Genomic DNA, 16,234 nt, shown 5'->3' with positions numbered 1-16,234 from the left:
TAAAACATCAGAAATGTGATATACACTGATTGTTCCAACCATAGAGATGGATAACTTTTGCAGTTCTTGTAGTTTACTGGAACCTGCTATAAAGACAAACAATAATCCAGAATCTAGAAACTTTGGTCACAGAATTGTTTAAAGATTCATGGAAAAAAAAAAAAAAAAAAAAAAAAAAAAAAAAAAGATGTCCTTCCAGACTTAAATTAGGCAAATTAGGAACCATTCGTATGCTGACACATCAGTTCAAGAATTCTACAAAATGAATGATAGTTCCCTTACCCCCAATCTTAAGAGCTGCCATTCTTCCCTATGAAAATTACAGTATCCTCAAGTTTACTTGCCAGTTTTGTGAATCTGACTGCTTTTAAAATGTACATTAACTTGTTTGACTCTTCCAAGCATTATGTGATAACATTTTATAGTTCATATTGGAGCTAAAATGTCAACAAGACTTACTCAAATATTTGACTTCCTCCCATATAGAACATAGAAGACATTAACTGAAGAAAACAAGATAAATAAGCATTCATTTTACTAATCTTAATGATACTGCAATTTGTATACATCAATGATTTTCTCCAAAATGTTGCAGCTGTTTGGCTTTGCAGCCCAGCAGTTCATTACTACACTGCACAGGATTACCAGCAAGACTGGAATGATGTGTTGTAGAAGGCACCATCAAAAATATAGGAAACAGTTCTCACTGTCCATAGCTTAAGGAAAGGGGAGGAGTGTGTTGAGCTGCCAGCCATCCCTGTACTCAAGAGGGCAGGTCTGAAACTCCTAACCATACAGAGCCGCTAAATTTGGCCTAGTATTTAAGACCAGGGCATTTGAAGTTCTCATTTTTATTATTTTATCAATATCTAAATGATTTCCTTCTGGAATGTATGCAGTCTTGTTAAGGTTTGTGTATACACACGGTGGTCACAGCAAGCAGATAAAATGCTCTCATTTTGAAAACTATTGTCTCCTGGAAAAGAAGATGCCTCCTCGTTCAGATGTCAATCAATGTTCATGACTCTGTTCATTGAAGCAGCCGTCCATCTGCCTGGTTCCTCTTCTAGAACCAAGTTTCTGTGTCATGCCACCTTGTGGAGGTGTTCCTCTTTGGTGGAGATGTCATTCTGTAAATATGTTTCTCATACTGGTTAATGAATAAAGCACTGTTGGCCAATAGGAAAAAGCAAGAAAAAAAGATAGGCAGGACTAGAAGACAAGGAGGAAAGAGGAAGTAGTAAGGAGGAGTCAGCATGTAGAGACCAGGGAGAGCTTAACACCAGCCCCTCTCCAGTAAGATGAGACCATGTGTAAATACTTAGATTAATAGAAATGGGTTAATAATTATGACAGAGCTAGCCAATATGAAAAAAGTAACTGGCCAACAGCATCATATCAAATACAGAGTCTCAGTGTGTTAATTGGGGCTGGCACCGGAAAAACTACGCGCAACATCATTCCATCACTCACAATCCCACGTGGACCACCAGGACCTTGATCACTGCACCTGATATCCCTGAGGTAGTCACCGCAACCCCTGGTTTCTCCCTCTCTGGCGGCTCTTGTTTTCTTCTCTTCTACATTTAAGTGCACTTCTCCCCGAAACATAATTGGTTTTGCAATTAAGATTCTCTGAATTGCTTCACAGTCATCAAAGACCATAAAACCAAAATTTGGAAGTTTGCCCCCAACACCCTTGGTATTGATACTGAGTTCCACAAGGTTTCTGAAACCCATAAACAATTCTTTCAGTTCATTTTCATCAATATAATGAGGCAAGTTGCCAACGAAAAGTTGATGACTATCTGGATAGCGAATTATTCTCCGGTTATCATAGTAATTCTGTTCCATGTCTCCACTGCCTGGTCTTGGTCCTCTAGAAGGGAAACAAGGTCGTTCTCGAGGTCATTGTTCACTCCCCCTTGGTATCTGAGATTGAACTTCTGGTTTAACTTCAACCTTGGCTTGGGCGGTTCTTGAGGGAGACCAGTGGGTTCAGAGGCAGGAGGGCTGATGGACTTCTCTAGCTGTTCTAAGTTTTTCTCCTCCCACTGTGGTTTCAGCTCTTCAGCATTTGTTTCAGATTTGGGCTCTGGTTCAGGTTCATGAGAGGGGTCATCTAAAGGTTCCTCCATTCCATTAGTCACAAGAAGAGCATCACAATAAACACTGTTAACATTCTCTTGAACAGGTCCAGGAGATGGCTGCCTGTCTTCTTTCTCCTCTTCCCCTTCATCTTCTGATTCTTCATCACATTCTGGTTCAGGGTTACCAAATACTTCCATCTTCATAGCAAAACATATCATTGGGAACATAAATTTTATTTGAGATGGATCCTTCTGGAGCCAGAACAAAGGTCTGCATAAACTTCCTCTTGGGCTTCCCACAGTTAGACAGCAAGCACATAACCTGCACAACTATGCCATTGCTCAAGGTTGCCTGAGCATCCATATGACGAATCTTCATATGACATTCACTGAAGTTCAGAGATAACACTTTGTGGTGTATATAATTTTTTGCTTTCTGGGGCTTTACACTGGCATCTAGTCTGTCTTGGACATAGGAGGAATTCCTGTCATAAAACCTGTGTAAATACCCAGGAGCTTTATTCAGTTCGTATTGCCTTACAAACTCCTGCCCCACAAACAGCAGACTGGGCTTCTCCATCACCATTTCTTTGCTGCCCAATGTCAAATGCTCCAACCAACAGCAGACATGTAGCATAGAGGTCAGGAGTGTTGCAGGATTGGCTTCACCAGATTCTCCTCCCTCAAATAAGCCCAAGGTTTTAGAATCTGCAGAGCAAGCTCCAGTCCCTCAAAGCCACCTCTTCCCTGTTTCTATTTCTTTAAAGACTTTTGACCAATGAAAAACTTAGTAATATATAGAAGTAAGTTACAGCTGTAATAAACACCTATTGATGACTTTTGGAAATGTGTAAACAATAGAAACTGAAAGAAATTTGAAATGTATTATAGCGGACAAAAATGCCACAGAATTTTAAATTAATATAAGTGGGTACCACAGAAAATTACATAAATAATTGGGTAAATAATACTTGCAGAAAGATGGTTAGTAAATGTTATTCTGATAAAGCTTCAGACAAAAATGAAGAATAGTCAATCACCATTATGCAGTGGCAAAGAATTATAAAATGGCTAATTTTGTTCATTTTCCTGTGTTTGTGTGGGCTATAACCCATAAGTGATGAAACTAGATATTTAACTTTGGTGAATTCTAAGCACGATTTTGAAAAACATCCTCATTCCATCCTGGTAACACTGAAACTCAAGAAAAGTGACAGAAGATGGAAAGTTAAGCACTAAGAACCAAAGTAAAAGTTCAGAAAGTTCTTGGACTGTCTATGTTATCAAAATGTAGTGAGAATGTTCAGGAAAGAATTCAATAGGAAGAGTGAATGAACACTTGGCAAGGAGATTCGTGTGTGTGTGTGTGTGTGTGTGTGTGTGTGTGTGTGTGTGTGTGTGTGTGTACTAGACCACCTTGTAGCACAGCACTGCAGGCAAGCACCTTACCCAATGGGGCCAATGCTCTCATGCACCCAGAAGGCAAATCTCTTCTTTCCTTTTTGTTTTTCTTCCCTATTAGTGGCAAGGCTGCTTATATGGCTGTTGACACTGTATTTTAGAAGGACACACTTTATTCAGTTTCATGAGTTCATACTGAAGAATATACCTCGGGAGTTTTATGAATATCTAATTAATATAAGACTTAGAAGATATTTTGGTAAGATATAGAATTATTAGAACAAAACTTCTTAAACTGTTGAGAGAAAAATGAACATCTTTTGCATATGTTGAGTTTATGGATCTGAAAGTCCAGGAATTTGATGCTATTAACTGGATGAATACTTCCCACAAAAATTCATACAGTAGAGCCTTAACACCTAATAGGACAATGCTTAGAGATAGTATACCATCAGAACAATATGTTGGTTAAATCATATAGGTCATAATGTTTTCTTATATCACCCTTAAGTGCTTGAGATACATAGCTTAACACTAGGGAAATGTGTGACATGCAAGGTTCTATAAATGATTCTGATATCAAGCTATGTTTGAAAAATGCAATCTGAACTGCTTGCCAGTGTTCTCCATGAGTTGGAGAAAGAGGTTGTTTTGTAAGGTCTATGGTTCAGTTCATATGTAGCAAATGACAAGAGATAATTCTTTCAGTAAATGGAATATACAAGCTAGAAAAAGAGACCTAATTTTCTAATCAAAGCTTTGAATATGAGTTATTTTTATAATAATAACTAGATACATATCAAGTATGAGGAAAAATAAAATAGAATTAATATAGAAGAAAGTTCAAATTATAAAAGATAGAAGCCAAAATAGAAAATGTCTATATGTAGATTTATCATTTATAAAATAAAAATAAAACAACACATTCTAGATGTTTTTTTGGTTGAGCATTTGCCATTTCATAACAATTGGTGTTCTCTTCCCTGGGGAAGACTCTGAAAGGTATTGTTACTCTCATTGATTTTTAGCCTAATTTTTAATGACATATACAGATTTATAGATTTTTAAATTAGATTTAAATTAGATTATTGGCTAAAAAGACTTATCAATTATAAGAGTTTTCTAAGGGAGGAGTGTTTAAGTTTCCTTAAATACAAAATTAGATCATCTACCAATAAATTCACTTCTTCTTTTCCTTTGAGTTTCTATAGTTGTATTGTAGTCACTACAACTTCAAGTACTAAGAAAAAATATGAAAGAAAGAAAGAGCAGATAATAAAATCATGAAGAAAACTTTAAAGAATAAATATAAACATTAATTGAAGTCATGATATAAAAGAGAAGATTATTTTAGGTTTTATCATGATAGTACTGACTTAGGATTTGTGTGTGTATGTGTGGGGGGAGTATGTGTGTGGGTGTGTGTGATGTCAGGTACAGTAAGTAATATATATCTGTGATATCAGCATTTTAGAGGCTGAATCAGAAAGGTAGCAAGTTCAAGGCCAAAGTGAGATACAGAGCATGATATTGTTTAAAACACTGCATACAAAGTTTGTCATATCAGATACTATTTATTTTCAGTTAGACTTAACCCAATTGGCATAGATCTGTTCATCCCTGGTATGGACTAGACTATAGAAGCTAATAATGAACATGTTGCATAATAATATTATGTTGTCTTTGTAGTGAATACAAGATTTATGAAAGTTCATGTAAATTGTATAGTGAGAGTTATAAACATTGATAAGTGCAGGTGTTTTTATATTAGAGAAAAGAGATTCAAAGACACAGGAAACTTTGTCAAGGTTATAAAATTCATTTATACCAGAAAAAATAAAAGAAAACATGAAACTTTATTACACTAAGAACCTACATACTTTCTGGTTTTTTTTTTTTTTTTTGTTCACCTGTCCATCCATATATATATATATATATATATATATATATATATATATATATAACAAAGTCCAATTAAATGAAAACAAACATTTAGTCACAATATTTGGAAATTTGGGCATTGTTCTTTCCAAACTACTTCCTGCTGGTAAGGGGTGCTGTCATGGGGGATTTGAAGAAGATTCAGAAATCCTGGCTGTAGTCTGTCAGGCTGCTTTGCCCAGCTGTTTTGAATGTAGGATCACCTCATACTCTGTTTCAGGTGGTCTGGCGTGATCAAACCACATTAGTCTGGAAGGAATCCACATCTTTTCATTTTCTGTGGAAACAAAAATAGGAATCCTTTTCCCCAGTAACTTGTCCTTGAACTTAAATTTTGGAGTCAAAGCATTTTTTTAAAATTTAATTTATTATTTTACATGTCAATCCCAGTTCCCTCTCCCTCCATCCCTCCCTCCCTCCCTCCTTCCCTCCCTTTTACCCTCTCTGCCCTCTCACATGCACTCTAACCACTCTCCCCTCCCATCCCCCCACCCCAATTCCATATGTAGGGGAATGCCATCCAGTTGGGGTCATGTAGATCTGACAGGTCATGTGAAGTAGGGACTAGGGCTTCTCTCCTGTCTCTAGATTAAGGCAGTTATCCTTTGAGCTTCCGTGGAAAGGCTATCATAAATGCCCTTCCCGCAGAGTGAGATCAACAACTAACTTCTCCATGGAGCCCTCAACTAATTCCTGTTGGAAACAGGATCAAACACCCATACATAAACACTGAATCTAACTAGAACCCAGATGCAGATGGAGAGGACAAGACCAGGTGGCAGAAACACACAGAGACAGCTTACCTGAACAAGGAGGAGCTAATGGGCCACCAGACTGATAGCTGGGAAGCCAGCATGGAACTGACTCAGGCCCCCCTGAATAAGGGTCTCAGCCAGAAGGACTGAGTAGTCTAAGGGACCTCAGACAGTGGAGCCAGGATGTATCCCTGGTACACAAAAGGACTTTGCGAACCTACATACTTTTAATCCTTTGTGATGAAAAGGTAATTTGATGTGCAAAGACTTCCTCAACTAATTACAAACACTGCTCATGAGTGTTGGTGCAATATGATTGTGGCATAGTGTAGTAAATCAGCAGGAAACAAGAAGTAACACAACTTCCACATTTGATTTTATAAGTGTTATTCATGCCCTTGATTACAAAAGGGCCATTCAACTGAAAGACCTGTGAATAGCTGACTTCTTCAAAGCACTTAACTTAATGACCATATGCTCATCTTTATTGCTGCATTGTAACCATACTGCATATCAACCCAGATGGTGCTTGGGAAGGTCACTAAGCACTCTACACATTTAATGTTGTGTGGTTATTTTTAAACTTAGGTAAATTGGGTTAAGATTCCCCACATCTGGTGCCTTCTCATGGTTAAAATAGAATAGAAATTCCAGATCCTTTTGCACCTGGGGGTGGATGAGTCAGATATTCCACTTCATGCTTGCTCTTACCCCAGTGCTGGGGCACTATGTGCAATCATTTCTTCTGCTGTTCTGACCCCTTCTTGCCTGGTATATATAGTGTGTTTTAGGAAGGCCAACCACATATATGTTTCATTCTGTGGTATTTTCCACTATAGATTTTGACCATAAACATTTTTACATTATATAATTTACTAGAATAATGACATTTACTAAATATTTTAAGGATGACAAAAATAAAGTACTTCACAGAGTGACTTTCATAATTCATGTTCTTCTTAATCTTTTGCTAAAACAGAATAGAGGTTAACACTTGGAAGGAGAATTGTCACCATTCACTTAAAAAATATTTACTGGTAATTGATGGAACGAGACACAGATATCTACGACCAAGAACCAGCTACTAATTCCATACAGCTGAGGCCTAAGCACAGGGAATCCTTGGAGTCCAGCCTTCATGCCTCAGCTGACTCCACATTGGGAGGCAAATGTTGTTTAAGTAAGTCACTATCTTTTTATTTTACCACTAAAGACTCAGGAGCCAGACACTTGGATAAAAATCTACTAGCTCAGAGAGACAGAGAAAGCAGACAGCTGACCTTCATCCTCTGCAGGTGTATCAGAAAGAGAGCTCTCTTCTGTACTGTCTGAAACAAAATTCTTCCAATCAGATGCCCTTCCCTTTGACTTCCTGTGTATCTCTCTCTCCAACCTCATGACTTCCCCTCACTATCTATGGTCAACTGGTTGCTGGTTTCACTTCTTGATCTACGGTTGATTCCATTTAAATACAGGGTTCACAGTGTGATAAAATACCCTGCAAGAAGGATCCTTCTATAAAACTGGTTACTCGGCCTTTAAAATGTTAAGGCTTGTTAAGACTTGTCCTCCCCACCCCACCTGTTTTTTAGTTAAATTTGAAACAAGCATGTTTTACATGTCAACCCAGTTCCTGCACCCTAGCTTATTCCTGTGACCCCCCCCACCAACTATCATCCCATTCCCTTTCTGTTACTCAGGGAGTGTGGTGCCTACAATGGGGACCCATGAAAGTCTGTCATATCAGTTGGAGAAGGGCCTAGACCCTCCCCCATGTGTCTAGGCTGAGAGAGTATCCCTCTATGTGGAATGGGCTCCCAAAGTCAATTCATATACTAGGGATGAATACTGATTCACTACCAGAGGACCCATAGACTGCCCAGTCCTCCTAACTAATACCTACATTCAGGGGGTAGGGTCAGTCCTATGCTAATTTCCCAGCTATCAGACTAGGGTGGATGAGCTTCCCCTTGGTCAAATCAGCTGATTCTGTGGGTTTCTCCAGCCTGGTCTTGACCCTTTTGCTCATCATTCCTCCATCTCTGTAACTAGATTCCAGTAGTTTGGCTATGGTTTAGCTGTGGGTGTCTGCTTCTGCTTCCATCAGCTACTAGATGAAGGAAGGGTTTAGAATGGCTTATAAGGTAGTCGTCAATCTCATTAGCTTGGAAGGGCATTAAATGTAGCATCTCCACTATTGCTCAGATTGTTAGTTGGGTTCATTCTTGTGGATCTCTGAGCATTTTTCTAGTGCCAGATTTCTCCTTAAATCTTTAATGGCTCCCTCTAATATGGTATTTCTTTCCTTGGTTGCCCCTATTCTTTCCCTGTCTCAATCTTCCTGCTCCCTCATACCCAATTCTCCCCTCCTCTTCTATACTTCTCTTTCTTCTAACTCCCTCTCCCCTAAATCCATGATCCAAATGTTCTCTGGAGATCTTTTCTCTTGTCCCTTCTCTGGGTAATCATGTATGAATCTCTTAGGGTCCTTCTTGTTTCCTAGCTTTTCTGGTGGTGTGAATTGTAGGATGGTAATTTTTTCTCTATGTCTAAAATCCATATATGAGTAAGTACATACAGTGTTTGCCTTTTTGTGACTGGGTTTCCTCACGCAGGATGGTTTCTTCTAGTTCTACCCATTTTCCTGTGAATTTCAGGATTCCCTTTTGTTTTTCCGCTGAGTAGTACTCCATTGTGAAAATGTTCCACATTTTTTTCCATCCATTCTTCAGTTGAGGGTAATCTATGTTGCTTCCATGTTCTGGCTATTATAAATAATGCTGCTATGAACATAATTGAGCAGATGTCCTTGTTGTATGCATGTGTATTTTTGGGTATATGTCTAAGATTGGAATTATGGGATTCTGTGGTAGAATTCACATTTTCCTGAGGAATTGCCATACTCCTTTCCAAAGTTTCTGTAAGAGTTTGCACTCCAACCAGCAATGGAGGAGTGTGCCCCTTTCTCCACATCCTCTCCAGCATAAATGGTCTTTGGTATTTTTGATTTTAGCCATTCTGACAAGAATAAAGTTGTGTCTCAGAGGTGTATTGATTTGAATTTCCCTGATGGCTAAGGTTGTTGAACACTTTAAGTGTCTTTCAGCCATTTTAGACTCACCCATTGAGAACTCTCTATTTAGTTCTTTGTCCCACTTTTTAATTGGATTGTTTGGTGTTTTGGTAACTAGCTGCTTGATTGTTTGTATATTTTGGAAATCAGCCCTCTGTCAGATGTAGGGTTGGTGAGTATCTTTTCCCATTCTGTGGGCTGTTGTTTTGTTGACTGTATTCTTTGCCTCACAGAAGCTTCTCAGTTTCAGGAGGTCCCTTTTATTAATTTATGATCTCATTGTCTGTGCTACCAGTGTTATGTTCAGGAAGCACTCTCCTGTACTAATTCATTCATGGGTAACTTCCACTGTCACTTCCAAGAGGTTCAGTGTGGCTGGATTTATGTTGAGGTCTTTGATCCATTAGGAATTAAATTTTGTACAAGATGGTAGATACGAATCTATCTGCAGTCTTCTACATACCAGTGTTCTGTTATGCTAGCAACGTTTGTTGAAGATGATTTCTTTTTTCAATTGTATAAATTTAGCTTTTAATTTGTCAAAAATCAGATGTTCATAGGTGTGGTTGTGTTAATATCAGGGTTTTCAATTCGATTCCATTGGTCTACCTGTCTATTTTTGTGCCAATACCCAGCTGTTTTCAGGACTATAGCATTTTAATAGAATTTGAAATCAGGGATAGTATGCTCCCCCCAACTTCCTTTATTGTATAGGGTTGTTTAGGCTATCCCAGGTCTTTTGTTTTTCCATATAAATTCGAGGATTGTTCTTTGAAGTCTGAAGAATTGTGCCAGAATTTCAATGGGGATTGTAAGCTTTGGCCAAGATAGCCATTTTTTACTATGTTGATCCTACCTATCCAAGAGCATGGAAGATCTTTCCATTTCCTGGTATGTTCTTTAATTTATTTCTTGAAAGACTCTAAGTTCTTGTTATCTAGGTCGTTCACTTTTTTGATAAGCATTACCCCAAGATATTTTATTTTGTTTGTTGCTATTGTAAAGGTTGATGTTTCTCTGTTTTCTTTCTCAGCCCCTTTGTCAATGGTATATAGTAGAGCTACTGATGTTTTTGAGTTTAACTTGTATCCTGCCAATTTGCTGAAGAATTTTAACACCTGTAGGAGTTCCCTGGTGACTTATGTAAATTACCATGTTATCTGCAAATAGTGAAAGTTTGACTCCTTCCATCCCAATTTGTAGCCCCTTGATCTCCTTTTGTTGTCTTATGGCTTTAGCTAGTACTTCAAGTACAATATTGAGGATATATGGACAGAGTGGACTGCCGTGTCTTGTTCCTGATATTAGAGGAATGGCATTGAGTTTCTCTCCATTTTAATTGATGTTGGCTGTTGGTTTGATGTACATTGCTATCAATATTTTTAGGTATGTTCCTGTTATCCCTGATCTCTCCAAGACCTTTATCATAAAGGGGTGTATCATTTTGTCAAAGACATTTTCAGAATCTAGTGAGATGATCATGTGGTTTTTCTTTTTGAGTTTGTTCATATGGTAGATTACATTGATAGATTTTCATATGTTGAACATTCCTGCATCCCCTGGATGAAGCCTACCTGGGTCATGGTGGATGATTTCTCTGATGTTTTCTTAGATTCTATTTGCCAGTATTTTATTGAGTATTTTTACATCAATGTTTATGAGGGACATTGGTCTGTAGTTCTATTTCTTAGTTGTGTCTTTATATGGTTTGTGTACCAGGGTAATTATAGCCTTGTTAAAAGATTTTGGCAATGACCCCTCTGCTTCTATTGTATGGAAAACTAGCTGTTCTTTGAATTTCTGGTAGAATTCTGCACTGAAACCATCTGGTCCTGAACTTTTTTTGTATAGGAGACTTTTGATGAGTTCTTCAATTTCCTTAGGGGTTATAGGTCTATTTAAATTGCTTATTTGGTCATGATTGAATTTTGGTAAGTTATATCTATCTAGAAAATTCTCCACTTCCATTAAATATTTTAATTTTGTAGAGTACAGGTTTTCAAAATATGATCTGAAGATTCTCTAGATTTCCTCTGTGTCCATTGTTACGACTCCCTTTTCATTTCTGTTTTTGTTAATTTGCATGCCCTTTTTCTGTCTTTTGTTAAGTTTGGATAAAGGTTTGTCTATTGTTGATTTTCAAAGTACCAACTCTTTGTTACATTGATTCTTTGTATTGTTTTCCTAATTTCTACCTTATTGATTTCAACCCTCAAACTCATTATTTACTGGTGTCTACTCATCTGGGATGAGTTTACTTCTTTTTATTCTAGAGTTTTCAATAGTGCTGTTAATTCTCTAGTGTGACTATTCTCCAGTTTCTTCATGTGGGTACCTAGGGCTATGAACTTTCTTTCCTCTTAGCACTGATTTCAAAGTGTCCTATAAGTTTGGGTATGTTGTGTCTTCATTCTCATTGAATTCTAGGTAGTCTTTAATTTCTTTCTTTATTTCTCCCTTTACCCAAGAATGGTGCAATTGAGCATTTTTAAATTTCTGTGAGTGTGCAGGTTTTCTGCAATTTGTGTTTTTGTTGAATTCTAACTTTAAAGCATGGTGGTCTGATAAGAAACAGGGGGTTATTCCAATTTTTTGTACCTATTAAGGTTTACTATATTGTAGAGAATGTGGTTGACTTTAGAGAAGGTTCCCTCTAGCTTTAAGAAGAAGGTATATTCTTTTGTTTTGGATGGGACATTCTATAAATGTCTGTTAAACTCAATTTGGTCATAACTTTTGTTAGTTCCTTTGTTTCTTGTTAAGTTTCTGTCTGGTGAACCTGTCCTGGGGAGTTAAAATCTCCCACTATAAGTGTGTGAGGTTTTATGTGAGATTTGAATTTTGGTAATGTTTCTCTTACTAATGTGGGTGCCTTTGTATTTCAGGCATAAATGTTCACAATAGAAACTTCATCTTGATGTATTTCTCCTATGATAAATAAGAAATGACCTTCTTCATCTCTTTTGAATGATTTCAGTTTAAATTCTAATGTGTTAGATATGAGTATTTCTACACCCATTTGTTTCTTAGGTCCATTTGATTGCAAAGTCATTTCCCAACCCTTAACTCTGAGGTGACTTCTGCCTTTGAAGTTAAGGTGTGTTTCTTGTATGCAGAAGAAGAATAGATTCTGTCTTCATATCCATTCTTTTAGCCCGTTTCTTTTTATAGGCAAGTTAAGACCATTAATATTGAGGGATATTAATGACCATTGATTGTTAATTCTTGCTTGTTTTAGATTTGTTGTTGGTAGTGACATTGTGGTTTCTCCCCCATTTTTCTTTTGGTTGTTGGTAAAGCAGGATTATCTATTGCCTATGTTTTTATGGGTGTAGTTAATTTCCTTGGGTTTCCTTCCAGAAGTTTCTATAGTGCTGGATTATTTGATGTGTATTGTTTAAATCTGGTTTTGTCATAGAATATCTTGGTTTCTCCATTAATATTACTTGAAAGCTTTGCTGGGTATAGTAGTCTGGGCTTGCATCCATAATCTCTTAGTGTTGGCAGAATATTTACCCAGGACCTTCTGGCCTTCAGAATTTCCATGCAGAAGTCAGGTGTAATTCTGGTACATTTGCCTTTATATGTTACTTGGCCTTTTTCCTTTGCTGCTATTAATATTCTTTCTTCATTCTGTGTGTTTGGTGTTTTGATTATATGTGGTGTGGGGTCTTTCCTTTGTGGTCCACTCTATTTGGTGTTCTGTAAGCTTCTTGTACTTTCATTGTTATGTCTTTCTTAAGGTTGGAAAAGTTTTCTTCTCTGATTGTGTTGAATATATTTTCTACAGCTTTGAGTTGGGTTTCTTCACCTTCTGTACCTATCATTCTTAGGTTTGGCCTTTTCATGGTGTCCCATATTTCCTGAAAATTTTGTGTAAGGGATTTTTTGCACTTAAGATTTTCTTTGGTCAATGAATCTGTTTCTCCTAGTGTATCTTAAATGTCTCTGATTCTCTCTTCCTTCTCTTGTATTTGGTTGGTTATGCTTACATCTGGAGTTCCTGATCATTTGCTAACTTTTCTATTTCCAGCATTTCCTCAGACTCTGTTTTGTTGTTGTTGTTGTTTGTTTGTTTTGTTGTGGTTTGATTTGACTTGGTTTTTTGTTTGTTGTTTTGTTTTCTATATTTCAACTTTCAAACTTTGCACTGTTTGAATTGTTTCTTTTAATTTTTGGTTTGTCTTTTCCTTCATTTCTTGAATGTTTTCATTCATTCCTTTAAGGGATTTTCTCATTGTCTCTATCATCATCATAAAGCTGTTTTTAGGGTTGTTCTCTTCTGCTTCATCTGTGTTGGAATGTTCAGGTCTTGATGGTGTGGAGTCCCTAGACTCTGTTTGTGTCATATTGATCTTTCTGTTGTTGACTGTATTGTTATACTCTCATCTACCCATCCCTTCTTTCCTTTAGTACTGGTAGGGTCTCTCCCTCTTTTGGTGGGTAGGGGACCAAGGTTCTGTTCAGTGGGTGCAAGCAGTTCCAATACTCCAATGGCTCTCCTACTCCAGTAGGTGATGGTGGGATACCTCTGGTGATTGGAGGCTGGACCAGGATGCTGGAAGAATTCATGAGCCAGTCCACCTGGGCAGGCTCCCCTTTATGCAGTCCTCAGAACCCTCTGAACAGGGCACTGGAATGCAGGCTGCAAATAGGCCTATACTTACCCCCTCTCATTTTTGGAGGTGGGACCAGGATGATGGCAGCCTGTGGGTGGGCCAGACTGCTAGGGTAGCCTCCCCTGCCTACAGTCCTGAGGATACTCCCTCCCAAAACTTGGGTCTTAACAAGACAAGGAGTACTAACCAGGGGACTTGTATATTTTTCCTTTCTCTCTTATACTCTGGGGTACCAATGAGTTTAAGAATCTTATTTACAGGAAAGTGAATGAGGGTTTTCAGGCAGGAGCATGAATAAACTTAAGACAGTCATCACACTGGATGGGGCAGGTCTGTAACAATCATGGAAGATGAATTCCCTGTGTTCTCCTTCCATCCCCTTCTCTTTTCCTACCTATTTAATCCGGCCCATTCTGAGACTCCAAAGCTTCATTCAGTTAGGTAATAATTGCATACAACGTCTTCAGATAAATGACTGGATTCTCAGGTGAAGGTTCTATGACTGACTTTGGCCCCTCCTTCTATGAGGGAGAGTCAGCAGTCAACAAACTCAGCTTTGCTGATCTTTTGTGAGCAGGCCCAGCTGAGTTATTGAAGATGCTGGCATGTGATTCAGAGGATAGTCCTGTATACCTTGCTTGGAGGTATAATCACATAACTAAGACACACCAAAAGTTTCTAATTAGAATGAAGAGTGTCACGTCTGGGTTTGAATTTTTAAAATAGATAATCTTTTTGTTGTTCTTCTTGTTGTTGTTTCTCTGTCTCCATCTATCTCTTAGGCCTTCACAGATGTTGAAGCTGTAAGAATGAAAAGTTCACAGCCCAGAAACAATGCGTAGAAGGTGACCATATCACATTGACACCCCCAGTCAGCTGATCAAATGCCATGCCAGACAGATCATTTCAATTATGTTAAACCACTGAAATTTCTGTTGTACGTTTTTGAATAGCTAGCATTAGTCTGGATGTTTGAGGCAAAAACATATTACCAGAGTCGGAGCTTTATTCTGGCTAGAAAACCATGATATTGGAAAAGCTAACTCATTTCTTAATTTGTTAACTAAGAATAAACACTGCTAAGTCTCAGCTCTTTCCCAGGAAAAGCACATGAGCCATACCTGTCCTCATGTGCCATTAGGGATTTAGTTATTTACATCTTTGCATTTTCTTTACCTCCCATTTGAGTCAACCCCTCTCCTCACTGGCTTTTATAACAAAGTGGTAAGTTAACATTTGTTTGTTTTATTGATTTCTATTTTCAATATACTATGCTTATTTTTCCATACTGATTCAGACATTTTTATGTGCCTCTACTTTGTGCCTTTATTTTTTTAATTATTAGTGAAAATAGATTCTCTTCTACTGCAATACATCCCCAACCACAGTTTACCCCCTCTACTCCTGCTGTTCTTCACCACCTCCTCTCTCCCCCAGATGCACTCATACTTCATTTCCTCTTCAGAAAAGAGCAAGCATCCAAGAGAAACAGGCAAAAGGGTCAAAACAAGATAGAATAAGATAAGGCAAAAGCCCTCATATTATTTCTTTTATTTTTGAAATTATAATGATTTTTCATTTTATAATTATGTCTCTCACATACATTAATACTTAGTTACCTCTGAATAAACATTTATTAAATGAACATTATAAGTTAATAGCTCACTGTGGCATTCTGATCTACAAAATGAGTTGCAGAACAGATAGAATTGTCTTTAAACCCTGTCTTTAAAAAAAACACAAAACAAGCAGGGCATTGTTGATGTACACCTTTAATCTCAGCACTCAGGAAGCATAGGCAGGAGATCTCTGTGAGTTTGAGGACTGCCTGGTCTATAAAGGTCTACAAAGTGAGTTCCGGGACAGGCTCCAAAGCAATACAGAGAAACCCTGTCTCAAAATAAATAAATAAATAAATAAACAAAAATAAACAAACAAAACAAACAAATAAAACCTCATCATGCCCTTCAACTTAAGAATGGATAAATGAAATGTGGTTCATTAAACAGAGTATTATTCAGCTGTTTAAAAAGTAACATCATGAAAAAGAACAGAACTAGGAAAACTTATCCTGAGTGAGATAACCCATACTCAGAAAGACAAACATGGTATGGTCTCACCTATAAATGGATATTAGCTGTGTAGGAGGGAAAATCACACTACAATCTACAGACCGAGAAAGGCTAAGTAGTAACAAGGAAGACTGAATGGGGGATGCGTAGATCTCCCTGGGAATGGGAAATTGAATAGTTTGTTCAGGTGGGTTGGGTGCAAGTGAGGATGGGAACAGGAGGGATCGGTTGGGAGGGGAAATGGAAGAGAAAAGACTGGTATTGAAGGGTGTGAGATAGGGGA

The 16,234-nt window shown here is 37.8% G+C and overlaps 2 pseudogenes; one reads left to right on the top strand and one right to left on the bottom strand.

Moving 5' to 3' along the window:
* Window positions 1-1,011: 1,011 nt before the first annotated feature.
* LOC127220771 (ras GTPase-activating protein-binding protein 2-like) lies at window positions 1,012-2,676 on the bottom strand (annotated as a pseudogene).
* Window positions 2,677-7,231: 4,555 nt separating this feature from the next.
* The window catches only part of LOC127220770 (dihydrolipoyllysine-residue acetyltransferase component of pyruvate dehydrogenase complex, mitochondrial-like), a 118,502-nt pseudogene continuing 109,499 nt past the window's right edge, over window positions 7,232-16,234 (top strand).

This window comes from Phodopus roborovskii, unplaced genomic scaffold, assembly GCF_943737965.1.
Source record: "Phodopus roborovskii unplaced genomic scaffold, PHOROB, whole genome shotgun sequence".
NCBI classification, from domain to species: Eukaryota; Metazoa; Chordata; class Mammalia; order Rodentia; family Cricetidae; genus Phodopus; species Phodopus roborovskii.
The sequence above is the reverse complement of the archived record's forward strand: the minus strand, read 5'-3'. Positions and strand labels throughout refer to the sequence as shown.